Genomic DNA, 16,313 nt, shown 5'->3' with positions numbered 1-16,313 from the left:
TTATTAGAGAAATAAGGATAGTTGGGTGGAAGCTCTTAAAATTTTTAAACAAAATTCCGAGAGCATTCCTTGGGTTACAGGATAATAGGAAATACCTGTACAGGTGATAAAAGGAAATCAAGAGTTGGCCAATTTGTGAGAGGAAGAAGAGATTATCGCTAGGAATAGGCATCATACCATTGCATATTTGATAGACAACATTCAAATGCTGGATACTTCCACACAAGAAGGATGTAAATCAAGTTCAGATACCTCAGGAAAACAAACCCAAAATAAAGATCCATTTAACTACCTAAACTTAAAGATGGCCTTAAAAAGGATTTCTAACTATATTGTTTACATGGGACAATGTGGGAATAACTAGATCAATCTTAGATTTTTCTATCCAATTATCTAACAGCTGACAAGGATATATAAAATTCTTATACCGTAAAAAAATAAGAGTTTGAATGTTGGAATGAAATTATGGAAACAATAGGGTATTTTAGCCCCAGTGAAGGAGGAAATAATGATTATAATATCAACAATCTTCATGAACACCCCCGTTAATCCTTAGATTCAGAGTGACCACTATGTTCTTGTTGACGTTCACTCCCTCACATTTGCTAACATTCTACCACTCATCGTTGGTGACACACTAAATCACTATTGTTGACACTCAAAATTCGTTCATTTCTTATGAAAATTCAAAACGCATCCATTGAATACCTCTGTGATGGTTGGAGGAGTTGTCTCGTCGAGGAGCTTGCATTCGATAGTGGCAAATAAAACTCTCTACATTATAGTGACAGTTACAGTGACATCGATGAAGAGTTGGAGATGGAGAAAATCTCATATCGGAGATGGGGCCCACTCCTATTGACGCGATGGAGGAGCTCACTGGAGGGGCCTCATCGGCGGTGAGCGGGAACGAAACATGAAGCGTGTTTCTTCGACCCATTAGCCTACTCGAAACCACAATAATAGACATGTTCATTTCATGTTTTCTAACGTACTTGTTCCACTTTTTTAGCTTGACATTAAAATTTTATTCACATGTGAATCTATTGTGCCCAAAAGATGTTGTAAGAATGCCTAACAAGTATATATATCTTAGCAGATACATATATTATTGCTAAGTTTTATCCAACCATTCATAACAACCTTTGGAAGGTTTCACCATAGGTTGTAATGAAATGTTTAATAAAATTGAATCGCCTTTTCATTTGTGTAAATATAAAATGATTTTCTTCATAATTAGATGATTCTCTCTTTGAGGAATGGAGTCTTTAGAACATGATTGTATTTTTGTGGACTAGAATGTTAGAACTATGCTGATTACAAAATTTAATTGGATTTATTGGTTAAACATATAAGTTTTAATTCTAAAATTATTTGAAAAATAATATATCCATCAGGGCTTCTAATGAGATATCCACAAGGGTTTCAAGGGTTTCTAATTATTGTTGTTCCTAGAGGTGGATTCTACATCCTGTTATGAAGGAGATGTGTAAGTGTGTATGTCCAATAAATAAATAAAATATTAGGATGGCTCGCTAGAATTAGCTAAACTTCTTCATACTTTCTCGGTCTTCTTGGTGCTCGATGTACTTGTTCCACTTCCATGATTGTATAATAAGTTCAAAAATAGTGAAGATCCATATTAACTCAAGATATACCAAGTGTTGAGAGGGATCACATCTCTTTTCACTCTAAAAAGGTTTGCATCTCAAGGTTTTTTCTTTATATATTTGAAACATTTTTTAATTTTTACTTGGATACATTTGATCTCACACAAAAGATTTTTCACTCTGATATCAAGTTACATAATTTAAATATATCTGAAATAGTAATGATTTTACTTTAAGAAAATTTAAGTCACAAAAATACATTTTTAACTATGATGTCACTTAATTTATATACAAGGAATTCTTATTACTGATCTGTAAACTTCCATGGATATTCCACTAGATAGTTCCTCATAATAGATCTGATAATAATATATTAAAATTCTAAATTTTTACTGTATTACAATTTTATTAAACCTCTAGATTTGAAAAATTAACAGGAATTAGTGGATGCATGTGAATGGAAATTATGCAAAAAACTAGAGAATGACAAAATAAGGCTACACACACACACATAAGGCACAAGATATGCTCTGGGAAACCCTTTCAGGATAAAACCTAACTAGAAGGTGAGGCCACTTCGCTCTCTTTCTCTATCTTGTAGTATGGCTGCACGTACTATTGTAGTGACTACAACTACCCTCCAAAATTTTTCTTGTGCTTTAATTTTGGAGCCTTCCTTTCTATTGGCATGAGCTTACCTTTGACTATCCTCAAATATTCATGATTTGATTAAGTCTTATCTTTTTATGCCATGCTTGTTTTTTCTTGTTTTCATACTTAACTGATGTTTTTGAGTCATAAGGATCCTTCTGACTTGATCTTGAAGCAATTATGGGCTTGCCTCCAGAAACTGCAGAATCCATGAGGGAAATCTAGCCTTGATGATGGAAATTGTACAATCCTGCTAGGAAACGCAAACTTGAGCTTGAGAACTATGTATTCATGGATGGAATCACAACACTAAGCTCAAAAATTATGCAATCCACTTCTTGAGCTAAGAAACTGCGAAATGCATTAAGCCGGGAAGTTGCCTAGTTCCCCAAAATATCTTTATATTCCTTGGTAATGTGCATGGAAAGTTTCCGAAAAAGAAAAAAAGTAAAAAGAGAAAAAGAGAAAATCAATCCCTATAAAATATGGATTCATCATTAGTTTCTCGAAGGTGGCATAGTTCTTATTTTTATAATTTTCTGCAAAGTGTCACTTTTTCCTTGATTTTAGGCATGTGTGTCATAAACCCCAATCTGCCAGAACTTATTTAATAAATGCCTCTAGAGCTCATTTCTACATTCAATATTCGAGCTATAGCATTCCCAAGGAGATGAAGGAACCTTCGGTAACGTTTTCATCACTTTTCTAGCTCAAATTTTCTTTTGTCGTCTTTTGCCATTTTTTCTGTCCATTTTTTTCATTTCACTTCTATGAGTGTATTTTTCCTTGTTTCTGTTCATTGTTGCTAGTTGTTTTAACTTGTATTCACTTGTAGAAGTGTTGTTTCTATTTTTTTTTCCTTTCATAATTATTGCATCGATTTTCTTGTTTTTGCACACCAACGATCATTGTTTCAGTGACTCTCCTCACATATTTTTTTTTCCTTACATTTGTTAAGTTTATGGACTTGATTCACATTGATCTATCCACATTTGTTCAGGTCTATGTTTTAACTTTCATTATCTTTCAAATTTACTTATTTCCCACACTTCCACTAGGCATATTTGCACTTTCCATTGGCCATTTTTTCACCCTTTCCAGCTAGGAATTGCACAATTTAGAAGCTAAAGATGAGGCTTGGCCTCTATGACTATACAATGCACAATATCAGATGGCAAAAATATGCATTGTGAAGTTCCAGGGCTCAATCGGCCACATTGGCCACTAATATTGAACAATGCATAGTCTCTTCGAGTCATTGCCTAGGCTAGACAGTGCATTGTGCAGTCTCAAGGGTCAAGCTTCACCCTGGCTACTAGGAATGTTCAATTCGTAGTTCCCACAACAATTCTCCCTCACTTTCTTAGAAAAATTACGCAATATTTCTCACTAGTTCACCAGTTTACTGCCTAATATTGTTGTGAAGGTAGATTTCCAAAAGCTAATCTTTGGCTACCATGACTGCCTTTTCTATCCCAGAGGTACCACAATTGTTGAACACTTCTCTCCAACAGTCACTATTACCATGGCACCCATGAGAGTTGCTTCAAAAGATACCACTGAAAATAGTACCGAGAAGAAATTGATAAAATGCTAGTAAACTTGCTAGTATACTCAGAAAATCAAATGTATGTAGAAAATTACTTAGATCTTACATGGAATAAAGTGAACAAAGTTTTTTCTACAAAGGAATTCACAACAAATATAAAGGACCTACAGGTATACATTAATGTCTAAAGATCAGGGCTACACAGGGTTGCATGCAGATAGCATACTTCCCATGCATATATATCATCAACTGGATTGTCTCACATGTTGATGTGAATAGCATGACTTCGAGTAGTGCCACCGGATGGAGGCTTGCTACATTTATGGAAGTAGATTTCTAATGTATGTACCATTTTCTTGAGACAAAAGAATTCATGGATTCAATCTTCTATGCCACTGACAAGTATTTGGGTATGAAAGATGTTGTTAAGAGTTGCGTAAAGGAGCCATGAAAGTTTCGACAAACACCAACCAACACATATAAGACAAGGTCTCCCAAGATGGCATATCAATTATTGATCATCTTAGCTTGTAGAATCTAAGCTCAACATAGCATAGAGACATTTCTGGAAGGGTGGGAAATATTTCTAAACCATGTTATGAATGAAGGGAACTCATTCAATTAGTCATAATTGTTGGCTCTAGAGTTAAATGTCCATGTAGGTAACTCCTTGAGTCATCCCAAGGGTGGAAAACCGAGATTCTATATGTCTGCATATTTACTAGATGAAACCTATGCACATATTGCAGTCACTTCCATGAATTGGGATTGGACACGTCAAAATCCTGTCATGTACATCTAGTGCAAGATTCTCTCGGATTTCAGCCATTGAGGAGTTATGGAGAAGCTAATTGACCACTTCCTCATTCTCCTATAGAAGATGATATTTGAGGAAGAACCACATTGCATGTCTCCTGTGGCAATGGAGGCCATATAAGAGAATGTATATTGGTTTGACTCACTATATGGCACCTTCCTTAGAGTGTTCAGTGGAGAGAAGTCACCGCATCTATTGCCAAATTATGCCACCAACAAGCTTCTCAAGCAAGAAGTTTCATATCATGTCGCCACAGGGTTGTAAACAACTTTACACAAGAAGAAGAAAGCACCTTGGCCAACTCTTCCTATGAAAATTGGATTGTGTAAGATAAAGAACCTGAAAGTTGCAAATATTGAAGGAAAGGCGATAGAGAAGTTTGCATTCAGTACTCGAAATTTTAATTCGTATGGTCCTCATGGTATTTGCAAGAACCACTGTGTGAGAATTCACTTTCAGTGGCTCAACAAGACATTCCATTGGCAAGATGAGGATCCATGAAAGAATTGCTATAATGCCTCCAAGGCCGGTGAGCTAGTCAGTTTTGCAGGAACTTCAATGGTCACTCCAAAAAAGTAAGCCACTCTAAAAGTAGCACTAGTAAAAGGGAGCAAGCCTGCACAAGATAAGGGAAAGAGAAAGGTTTCTTGTAGTCCACGGGGGGAACGAAGCTAGAAGATGAAAGAATATCTAGCTCTTATGAAAGCATATTTAGCAGTAGAGGCAAACATGAAACATAAGATGTAGAGAGAAGAATGGAGGAAGAGGGAAGAGTATAGGAGATTGGACGAAGAAAAGAAGAAGCAAGAACAAGAAGAGAAGCATAAGCAAAAAGAAGAAGAAAGGAAGAGTGCAATAATAGAAGAAACAACATGGAAACAAGTTGAAGAGTAAGAACAAAACCAACAACTAGCAGAGGAGGAGGGAAGACACATGCATCATCAAGATCTTTCTCAATATATTGAACAATTGATAGAGATCGATGACACAAAGGTGGAACCAAAGCTGCAAAATCAATATGTTGGAATAATGCCTAACGCACAACAAGTCACTATTTAGTCTCCACCATACTAACAACAGAGTTAGCTCCACGCAAGGAAGCGGAATTTGTTCCTCTTAATGATGATCTAGTTATGGACACATAAAATCTATTGTACGATGAACTCGAGAAGAAGATTGTACAAGTGCATAAAAATCACTTTCTTGATTATTTCACATCTCTTGCTTTTATGAGAGAAAGGGTAATTGTGGCCAACACTAGGAGAGATCCCGAAGCCATTTCTTCAACCAACTTGGCCTTGAAATGTACAAAAAATTCAAATACTCAGTGTTTGATGGCCAAGAATAAGAAATTGGCAAAGAACTTATAGGCTACTAGGCAAGAGGTTGAACAGCTCCATGCAGTAGCTTAGAACACAACTTCCACGCTGGTCCACTTGGAAGAAAAGAGGGTAGTGATACTTAGTGAAGTATCAACACTTGGAGAGACCATGAAATATATCTATGAGGAGTTTTTTATAGTGCATAAGGCAATTTTATGCCTGCATGGATTTTATAAACAATGTAAATAATATGTCAAACTCTCATAAATGTTCAAGCTGCAATTGCTATTGTGCATGAATGGAAAATGCGATACAAGTGGGCACCACTTGACTTGGGTAAGAAAATAAATCCATAGGAAGAGATGGAAACATCAAGAGTGCACATGTTGATGTAGAAAAACAAATAGCTCATCTCATTCATTGGTAACATTCAGGCCTCGTAGTCATGGATTTGCAATAGTATGGATTTCTTAGTGAAGGCCCAAATGATCCCATCAGTTGGCTGACTCATTGAAGCCATGAACCAAGTCAGAAATGATATAGAGGAATACTTGGAGTAGCTGGGATAGATTGCCACCAAGGAGGACTTAGAGGTGAATAGAGAGAAGATGCACAACTAGATTGGTGGCCCCGTCCAAGTGCATAAAATGTTGATGATACTTCAAAAGGAAGTATAAACTAGTTCCAAATCATTGTATCAGTATGCCATTTTATTAGTTTGCTGATAAAAATCAATTGGAAGTTGTTGAGATTGAGTTCTGCCAAACTCAAGCATGATATTTTTTTGTCTTGTTAGGTTGTCTATTTGGCTCTACCCTATTTTGTCTTATATGGCTATGAGTGCAAATTTTAATATTATTTGTAATTAATTTGTAAGTGGAATTCCAAGTGTCAATATTGGAATGTGAAGAGTGATGATGTAATTTAATGATTTATTTTGTAAATAAGTTGAAGAGTCATGAGTGTAGTCCAAAATTCACAAAGGGAAGTTGAAGAGTCACCCCCTCTTCTTATAAATAAAATCTCATAGCTCATGTAAAGGGAATTTGGGGTGCTAAGCTTTTGGCTAGGCTTAGGCTTAGAGTTAGGAGCTTGGGAGTTTTGTGAGAATGTTGGCTTCTCCATAATGTAGAGGAAGTATGTTTCTTACGAGTAGCAGGTGATGTTGACTTAACATTCCACTATTGGAGCTAGTGGTTCGTCAATGGTGTATGTATGATTCAAACTTTCACTTAATAAAAGATTAGAGCCGACACATTTCTTGCATATGTTGTAAATGTAGTAAGACTATTCTTGTTATGTTTGCAATGTATGTTATTTAACTTACACTTATTCTTATGAACTATTTCATTTGCATTGGTATGAATGCTATTGAATTTGTACTGCTGTATTAATTTGTCACTGTTAACTTGTGAACTATTTCTCATAGTATCTTGTGATGTCGTTATGCTCATGTGTTCCTTTCAAGCTGCGTACTATTGCACAATATTTTAAGGGGATCACTTATATTCCATTCCACATGACATAACCTTCATGCATCATACTTGACTCTCCACAAGGTCACACACTTGTTCATACCAAAGTCACTATACATCACTCTACTTGTAATTGTAGCCAAGGCATATCGTTAGCACCAACTCCATTGAAAACTGGGCTGTAGTACCAGATGGGACTCCTACACCAAATAGGGTGAGGTTTAATTGGGACTTCATATTTGAGAGATACCCTAAATGTTGGAGGGTCCAACACAGCTAACATTTTAGGTGCTGAAAGGTGGGCCAAATGACAAGATGATCCCATGAAGTTTTCTTAAACTTTCCTCACTCATTAATAGCTTCCTCCAATATCCTATCCTCGACATGTTTTCTAAAACCTAAAAACTAAAAATTCAGGTGGAAATCATTAATGACTAGTCAAATATGAAATTCAATGGAAAGGGTTAAACAACCTTCTTTGAGCAGACCACTTGTTTTCTTGAATTTTGCATAAAGCTCAATATTCATTGTGAGGAAGATGCTTGTATGTTCTTCACTCTTACATTTGAAGGGCACGTAAGGGAATGGTGTTACACATTTCCTGTCACTTCCATACACTCTTTTGAACATATTTCCATAGAAATTTATTGCACCTTAGATAGGTATGATTACAAATCTATGTTCAATAAAATTATGCAATTGCGAAAAGCACTTGCTAAATCTCTTGATGATTTTGAGGATGGTTTCATTCATTTTTTCTTTGAATTTTATGAATATGGTGTTGTTTGGCCTTTAATGAAAGAGAAATCCAATTTTCTTGTTCACATTTTTACGAATCCACATGAATATGAATCTTTCGAAAGCCTCCCAACATAAGTCGATACTAGAGATTCTAAATTTGCGATGAATGAGGTTGTTGTTCCAAGTAACTCTTCGTCTCCTTTTAATCAAACAACTTCAGTTACACATGTTGAGGAGGGAGAACTTGAGAATTCAACCGCTGATCTACCACCATCTTCTCCCACCTCACATACTCATTATTCTAGCATAAGTTTGGACTATGAATCTGATGTCTATGATAAAAGTGTTATCTTCTCATCCTCCCTCCTTTGGTTCCTTTGGTCCTCCAAACTATGAGTTTTTGTGTTCACCTATTTCAAATGGTTCTCTTGATGTTCATGAGGATCAATTTCTGGATGGAGTTTTTGTTACATAGAAAACTTGCGATATCATTTATGATGACTATGTGTGGGAGTCCACATCTGAACAATAATTTGCAATGAAGTTTGTTTCTTCTCCTTCCATTATCCTAACATTTTTCGCGATTTTGTCACTCTTGTTAAATCTTGAAAAAAAATAGTTTATGATGATATTATTACTTCCAATCATTTTCAAAACTCATGGAATGTGAGTTTTCTCGATTTTTTCTCTCCTGTTAAATCTTCAAAAAATTTATTTTCTGATGATATTATTACTTCCAATCATTTTCAAAACTAATGGAATGTCATTTTTCCATCCGAATGCGGAGAGGAACAATCTTCTCTTAAATATCCCCAATCTATCACCTCATCATTTTGAAGAATTAAAGGGTGAACCGTTTTATTTTCCATCTTCCACTCTTTATGATTCGTTAGATCATGAAGATGACCCTTTTTTTGATCTTGAACTTTGATCATGGTTGTCATGATCTTTTCACTCATTCATCCAATCATGATTCTGATCTTTCCATTGTTGATTTTTCTAAGCCACTGGTCTTTGATGATCTACCTTATGATAATTTATAACTTTTGCAAGTTGTTGAGGCACTTCATCCTGAACTTGTGTTTATGTCAGGTTCTCACAGTCTTTATATCAGTTCCAATTCTGATCAAAACAATGATGTATCTCCCAAGGCTCCTCATCACCCTATCGCACACATTGAAAATCATTCTTTCTCACAATTTTCCCATCCTCCATATGCATTGCATGATCCTATTATTTTTGTTCGTTCATTTCCACAGTTTCAAAGTCTGTTGTTGAGTATATTCAAGTCGCAATGTGTCTAAAAGTAGTTGGTGAGTGCCAGTATTGCAGCAATAATGTTGCAACTCCTGGGCTACCTACTTTACTCTTATGAACCCAGTAGTTCGTAACAAACTTGGAAGCGACGGTGTTGTATGCACAAGTACTAGTTCTTATTGTAGGTTGTCACTTGGTCAGTCGACGCAAGATCACTAGGAGATCAAGCCAACTTATATGGATTCTAGAAGAAGCTCTATATGTTATGAAAGGAGAGAAATACTATTCTACAGATACTACTCTAACTGCAGAAAGGAGAAAGATTGAAATGTAAGGCAGGGCAAGTAAATCCTATTAACCAACTAATCCTACTTTTGTAGAAAGCACAATGAAAACCATGAAAAGAATGCAATTACCTACTGAAGGAAGTAAACAACATCTAACTAAGCTATTTCTTGAAGTAAAGGAGCAGAAAACATCTTTTTGGCTTTTTATGTATTTTTATGTGAATTTGACATGCATGTGATTTATTGTTTGTGAATGTGGTAGCGAATAGGTGGTGTTGAAGGGTGGTTTTAGGACTTGTGAGGATGTAGGATGGTGTGGTTGGGTCCTAGGAGGTCTTAGGTGGCCTTCTGGAGGCTTTTCCCACAATTAGCCTTCAAAAGAAAGCCTACAGGAAAATCTACAGGAGGACACAGGAAATCTATAGGACGAAAAACAACGTTGTACAGGAGGCCTACAGGAGGAGTCCGAGAGAAATTTTGGCTATTTTGAGGGTGTGAGAGTGGGTGGAAAAGGTGGATGAAGGTTGGAATGAAGTGTTAAGGCACCTAGGGTCTACCAAGAATCATTAGGGGAGAGAAAGATGATTGGATTTGCTCAAGGAGAGAGGAAGAAATTCTATGGAAAATGCAGGAAACTAAGGCAGAATTGAGGGGAGACTTGGGCGACCTGTAGGGCATGGATCAGATGGAGGATGGGATGTTTGATAGGATGACCTACTGCTAGAACATGTCTGCTACATAAACAACTGACAGTCAACCAATGAGATTAACCAAGCAATGAAATAAGTGCATCTAGAAAAATAGAGTTTGGCATCAAACTAATCTAAACTATCATCTATGAAAGGAAATGTTGATAATTGCTGCAAGAAAGGAAAGAATGGAAGAAAAGTATGGTAAATAAATAAGTCATCATGATGAGGAAGTTCTGAAGCAAACCAAACTAGACTATTAAGCAACTAAAAAGTTGTAAACGCTAGAAGTCCTATGAATGATGAAAATCTATGTTTTTGGGGTAGCAAGAGGGTCTTTGCCTCAAATCATGGTCATAGAGGGAGGAAGAGAGGCCAAGGCACTGTTGCTAGCCTTTTGGATATTTTCTTTATCAATGCTTAACCGGCTATAGAAAGCACAAATGGAAGCAAACTATTGAATCATCAAAAGCAACCTATTCTTGACCATAAAAGAAATTCACCTAATAGCAACCTAATCTACAAACTAAAATAAAACATACAAATACAAGTAAAAAGGAGCTTGGCTACTAGGATTGGTCCTTAACCCAAGAGCTTCAGCCCTCTAAGGTAACTCAGTGCTAGCTCAAAAAGGATTCCATCTTTATTTCCAAAACAATAACAAGATTACATGGAACTATAAAAATAATAAGCTCGAAGTTGAGCAGAGTTTATATAAGCAAAAGTACGAAAAAATCCAAGAAAAATCCAACAAAACTTCGACCCTAGTGAGGCCCTAGGCCTCTCTACTTATACAAATGAAGCTACCAACAGCTTCCTTAAAATCAAGGAGGCTTGGCTCCCAAAACTCAAGATAATCATCAGTCATCCTCCACTTGCTCAACTGCCTTCTAGTGCATGACTTGGCTGGTTGTACTCCGAGATCAATGAAGGGGAATTCGAAGTGACGAGTAATAAATGAGGGGGATTCCCTCCTATAAGTCCTCTCCTTTTTCCACTTCGAGTTATTGCCACCATTTTTCAACTGGATCCTTGACTTTGACCTCAAAAATCATCAATAATCTGCATTAGACACATGTTAGACCACATGGCATCATAACTAACTCAACTCACTCTATAAGCATAAATATAATCAGAAATTCATACAATAAAATAAGAGAATGGTTGATTTGACTAGGTTAGGAGGTAAAATGAGCCCATATAATTACCCATTTATGAGGCTCATCATCACCCCTGTTATCACTGTAAAAAGCTTTTAAAATTTTGGACAACCCGCATGGTTCCAAAGCTTTTGTGTTAGACATGGTCAAGTCATTTTTATGTTTTTAGAGTTTAATTCATAGGGTTAGAGTCTCATTTCCATCATCAAATAAAGTTCAACGACCTTGTTTTCCCAATTATGGATCGCATATCATGTTTAAAGTTTCATGTGTCTGGTCATTTCAAATCTGAACGTGCTGTTATCACCCAGGTTGTTCCCTATGACTCCCAAGGGAATACGGCCGGGGTAACCACTAACCAATCTTTGGATCACAGCTTCTAGCCAAACTGTAATCAGAGAGGGCTCTCTCTTTATGATTTGTCTCTGTTATGATGGTGTTTTAGGCTAGGTATTATGCTCAGGTTTTGGTTTATGTTTTGGTTGAAGGATTTCTTTCAGGGCTTAAGATGTAGTTGTTTAGAGAGTAATATATCATTGGGCAATGGAGTCTGGAGTTGTGAAATGTTCTGAAATGCAGGATTGGTGGTGTTCAAACTGCAGGGCCAATTGTGTATCTCAGATAAACAAATTTAACTTGAATGATGAGGCATGTCAGCCAACATAAAGCAATTAAGAATTTTCTATTAAGCTGGTGAGGTGAAAGTGAAACACGTTGCACAGGAGCAAACTTGAATTCCTGTGACAAAGGTCACTGTGAAGATGTATTCTGAAAGTGCAGTAATTAAAAATTACACTTATCAAGATTACAGCTGAAGAAAACATTCATTAACAACACAGATTGAACTCAGGGTATTCATTGAATAAATCCTGAAAGTTATTCTTTTTCCTTGTTGCTAAATATTCAAAATTAGAAACATATATGGATTTTAACAAATCAAAAATACATAACAGAGAGAGTTACAGAGACTTATTGTATTGTGTGATACACAGGAATCCAGCAGTTTTCAATATACACCAGAACGCATTCAACATTTCAGAAATCCGAGAAATTCCATCACTTTCTTTATTAAACTTCTGAAAGGATTACAACATAAGAACTTCTTCAGGAGAAATCAACAACAACCCTTGCAAGCTCATGCGAAGGAGACTTTATAGGAATGCTTATACAAAATATCTCAGGCATTGAGTCATCTGAGAGAGAAAATATCTTCATAACTTCGTACATAAAGTAGAAAAGAAGTTATTACAACTTTGAATGCAGCATAAATGCTCTTTAAGTCTGTCAGAGGATAATTTGACCTTTGGAGGTCATTGATTCGGTTGAACCACTTTGCTTTAACGCTGGATAATGTGTCTTTACTTTTTGCTGCGCTGTATCTTCTCGGCTCTGCCAGCTGTGGTTTCCTATTCTTGCTTTGTTGGCCAAAATCTTTGCTGAGTTGGCTCAGCTTTAATCTTTGATGCATGTTGATTTTGTTTAACTGTGCTTTACATAACAACTGATATTTTTAAAAACAAAATTTGGTGAATGGATTACTGTTTATAAAATTTTTTGTATTGTATTTGTCCACCAGTCTTGTGTAGGGAGTTGATGCCTGAGAATTGCATCCATAGTCTCCTCTGCCTCTGTATACTTGTAAAAATTGGGTGCCACATCAAACAGGTGATTGATCTCATTCATTATAAAAAATAGACTTTCTACCTTGTTGTAGATAGTCTGTCCTGTGGCTGGCCCTGTTTCTTCTGAGCTGCTGGGCTTCTCATTGATGTCATTTGTGGCAAATGCATTCACTCTTTTAGCATACTGCTCATGAATGAGCAGTCTCCCTGCGCTGTTCAGTAAGCTAGGGAGTCCCCTGTTTTGCAGCACCAGGAATTTATCCATGAATCTTTTTACCTCGGTCTGCATGTCTTGGGTTCTTCTCTCCAATGTCTGCACCAAATTTCTCAATGTGAGAACCCTTTTGATCAATTGAATGGCCTCAGTTCTATTGGGAATTCCCATGTTTGCCAGCTGAGTACTTGTTCTATTATTCAGCACATTGATCATCCTGGTGGCAACTTCAGGCATGTTGCCTAGAGCAGCCCTTGACTTGTGAATTTCAGCTTGTGCTTTTGGGATGAGCTCTACCTGCTCATGGATTGTCTCTATATACTGCCATTGGTCAGTAATAGACTGGCCAATATTGGCCCATAGCATTGCCTTAAGCCCAGCTATAACCTTATCTAATTTGAGCTCATTTTCTAGCTCTTTTATTCTGTCTTTGAGGGCTTTCACCTCCCTGCCCTTCTCTGCCACCGCTTGCTTGGATTTGTCATACCTGTCATTCACCTTGGCCAGTTTATCCCTGGTCTCATTTAACTCAGTCATTTGAGCTTCCAGGATTTGAATTTCATTCTTCAGCTTTTGCATATCCAGGCTTTGGGCCTGCTATGTTGTTGTACGGAAAAGTATCCGACTCGGATGACCCTATCCCACTCTAAGGGTGATAGTACCTTAGCAACAACTGTAAAAAAAACTACTTAAGGTTTACTTCTTTATGAAAGCAAAAGAGAATGGAGAAATGCACTAACCGTTGCCTTGCGCTTAATGTCGAATCCAAAATCTTCTCTTTGGCTGCTTGCTCCCAGCTCCTTGCTCTTTTGCTGGCCCAGCTACAATGAGATCCTACAAAATAACAAAGAAGGAAACTACAAGAAGCATGCAATCATAACTGGTTCAAGGATTAGTGTAAACCAAACATGCAATTATCACAATATATTATTGAAACAAGAGCACATAGAAGAACCTCAATAGCTTTTATTAATGAAGAAGTAAAGGTTCTGAGAGTATTACAACCATTGAAGGCTCCAATCTAGCAACACCTCCCAGCAGAAAGAATTTCTCCTCTTCACCTCTCTCAAACAATCACCCAATAGCTCTATAGTGAAACCAACAGCATATCATTACTTTGCACCAAATTCTAGCCTCCCGAGCTCATAGGAGAGAGCTCAATATATAGATGAAGTGAGAAAGGATGAGTCAGCTTGCAACTGATGTGTAGCTGCCTTGTGTCCTCTCTCTCTTCAGTTGATCTTCAGTTCTTGAGTCCACTTGGAGAACCTTGCTTCCACTTGGAGAAACAGAGCCTCTGACTCATCACAAGGCGAAATCCCTGATCCAAGTGTCATTTTTGGAAGATTCCAGAGCAATGACTGAGTGTGCCACTTGTCCCATCTCGCTCAGCACAGGTGGCCTTTGTTCTACCTGCTTTGCAACGCAGGTACACCATGGAGGAGTTGAGTTTCAGCGCAGAAGCCTAGTGGAGCACCTGCTTTGATTTCAGGATTGCTTGTTTTTGAGTGTTTTCAGGTGGAGAACTGATCTGAGAGCTGTTGGTTTGCTGACCTTGTTCCTCTAGGGGTAGGAACATCATGTTTATGGACTTTGGATCCCTTGGATTATTGACAATTCATGCCTGATGCTGCAAGGCACAAAATTGTCTATAACAGATGCCCCCTAAAGTATGAGGTCGTTTATCGGGTGAAATGCTTTATTAGGAGGATCCGAAGTTCATTCAATCTGCTGAGAAGTGTCCTGTAATAAGATACAATACAATACATTATTTTTCATACTTTTTCATGATCTAGCTGAGGCGGGCATTCCCATGCTCAGCTTTATAAATTCATTTTGGTACATAGAACAGACGATCGTCTGATGGTAGACTGATAATTCTCGGCTGAAATTATCATCCTTTGAGAAGGATGATCATCTGCTGCAATGATGTACACATCAAATGTCTTTATATCCTGAATATATATCGCAGCCCAGATGGATGAAACTAGATCCGGGGTCTTCAATCTATTCCGATCTTCACTCGATGTACAAGTCGATCCATGTGAGAATTTCTTGAAGTCGAACATGGAAAGACATCTCTTGATTACCGGTCAATGATGTAAACCGTTAACAAGCGTGAGAGGAATCACCGATAAGGATGATGACCCTCAAGGTACAGCAGTACAATTCACATGGTGGGAATAAAGGACTTGGCGTCGACCACCATGCAAAATCCTCTGGTCGAAGGTCATTGATGTATACCTGTCGCCGGAAGTGAGAAACTTGCCATTGAGGCATGCAAGCTTCAAAGTACTGAAGGGGTTGTTCCTAGATCAACTCCTTGGATAATGAGCTGATGTCGACAAGGAGCGATCCGTCAAAGGAGGGCCTTAATGAATCCCACATCATTGACACGGAACGGAGCTAGTGATTGTGATGAGGTGAAAACAAACTGTGATGTATGATTCAGGGTGGCGGTCATGAAATGGATGAAGGACAATGTATGGCAGTGGATGGGACACGGTTGACTCTTTGCAGAACAACATCTCTTGAACATATAACGGCACTGATGTGATGGATTGGTAGCATTACCCCAAATGTGGATGGTGTGGCGAGGACCATGGTGATGAGACCGGTGAATGAAACAACCCAACCCGATGTGATACGGAGGACAAAGTGTCATGTTCAAGAGCAACTTGCTACCATTAAAGCTGTGAGGTTCTCCCAATTTTTCCCCAGTCATTGCTGACCAGTACCTCTTTATTTTTATCAAGCTTGAGGAGGATAACATATGCTTGTTCTATAACCTGCCCTTCGGGCAAGCCCATCGCTATGTTTTAACGAGCCTAGCGATAGGGAAACTCGTTCTCGTCTAACAAGTTTGTCGCTATTTAATGAATTTAACGAGTCTAACGACAAGGATAACTCGGTCCTTTT

Source organism: Pinus tabuliformis, chromosome 8 (genome assembly GCF_031772625.1).
Source record: "Pinus tabuliformis cultivar Carrire ecotype Pingquan chromosome 8, CPIR1, whole genome shotgun sequence".
NCBI classification, from domain to species: Eukaryota; Viridiplantae; Streptophyta; class Pinopsida; order Pinales; family Pinaceae; genus Pinus; species Pinus tabuliformis.
This window is presented reverse-complemented; position numbering follows the sequence as displayed.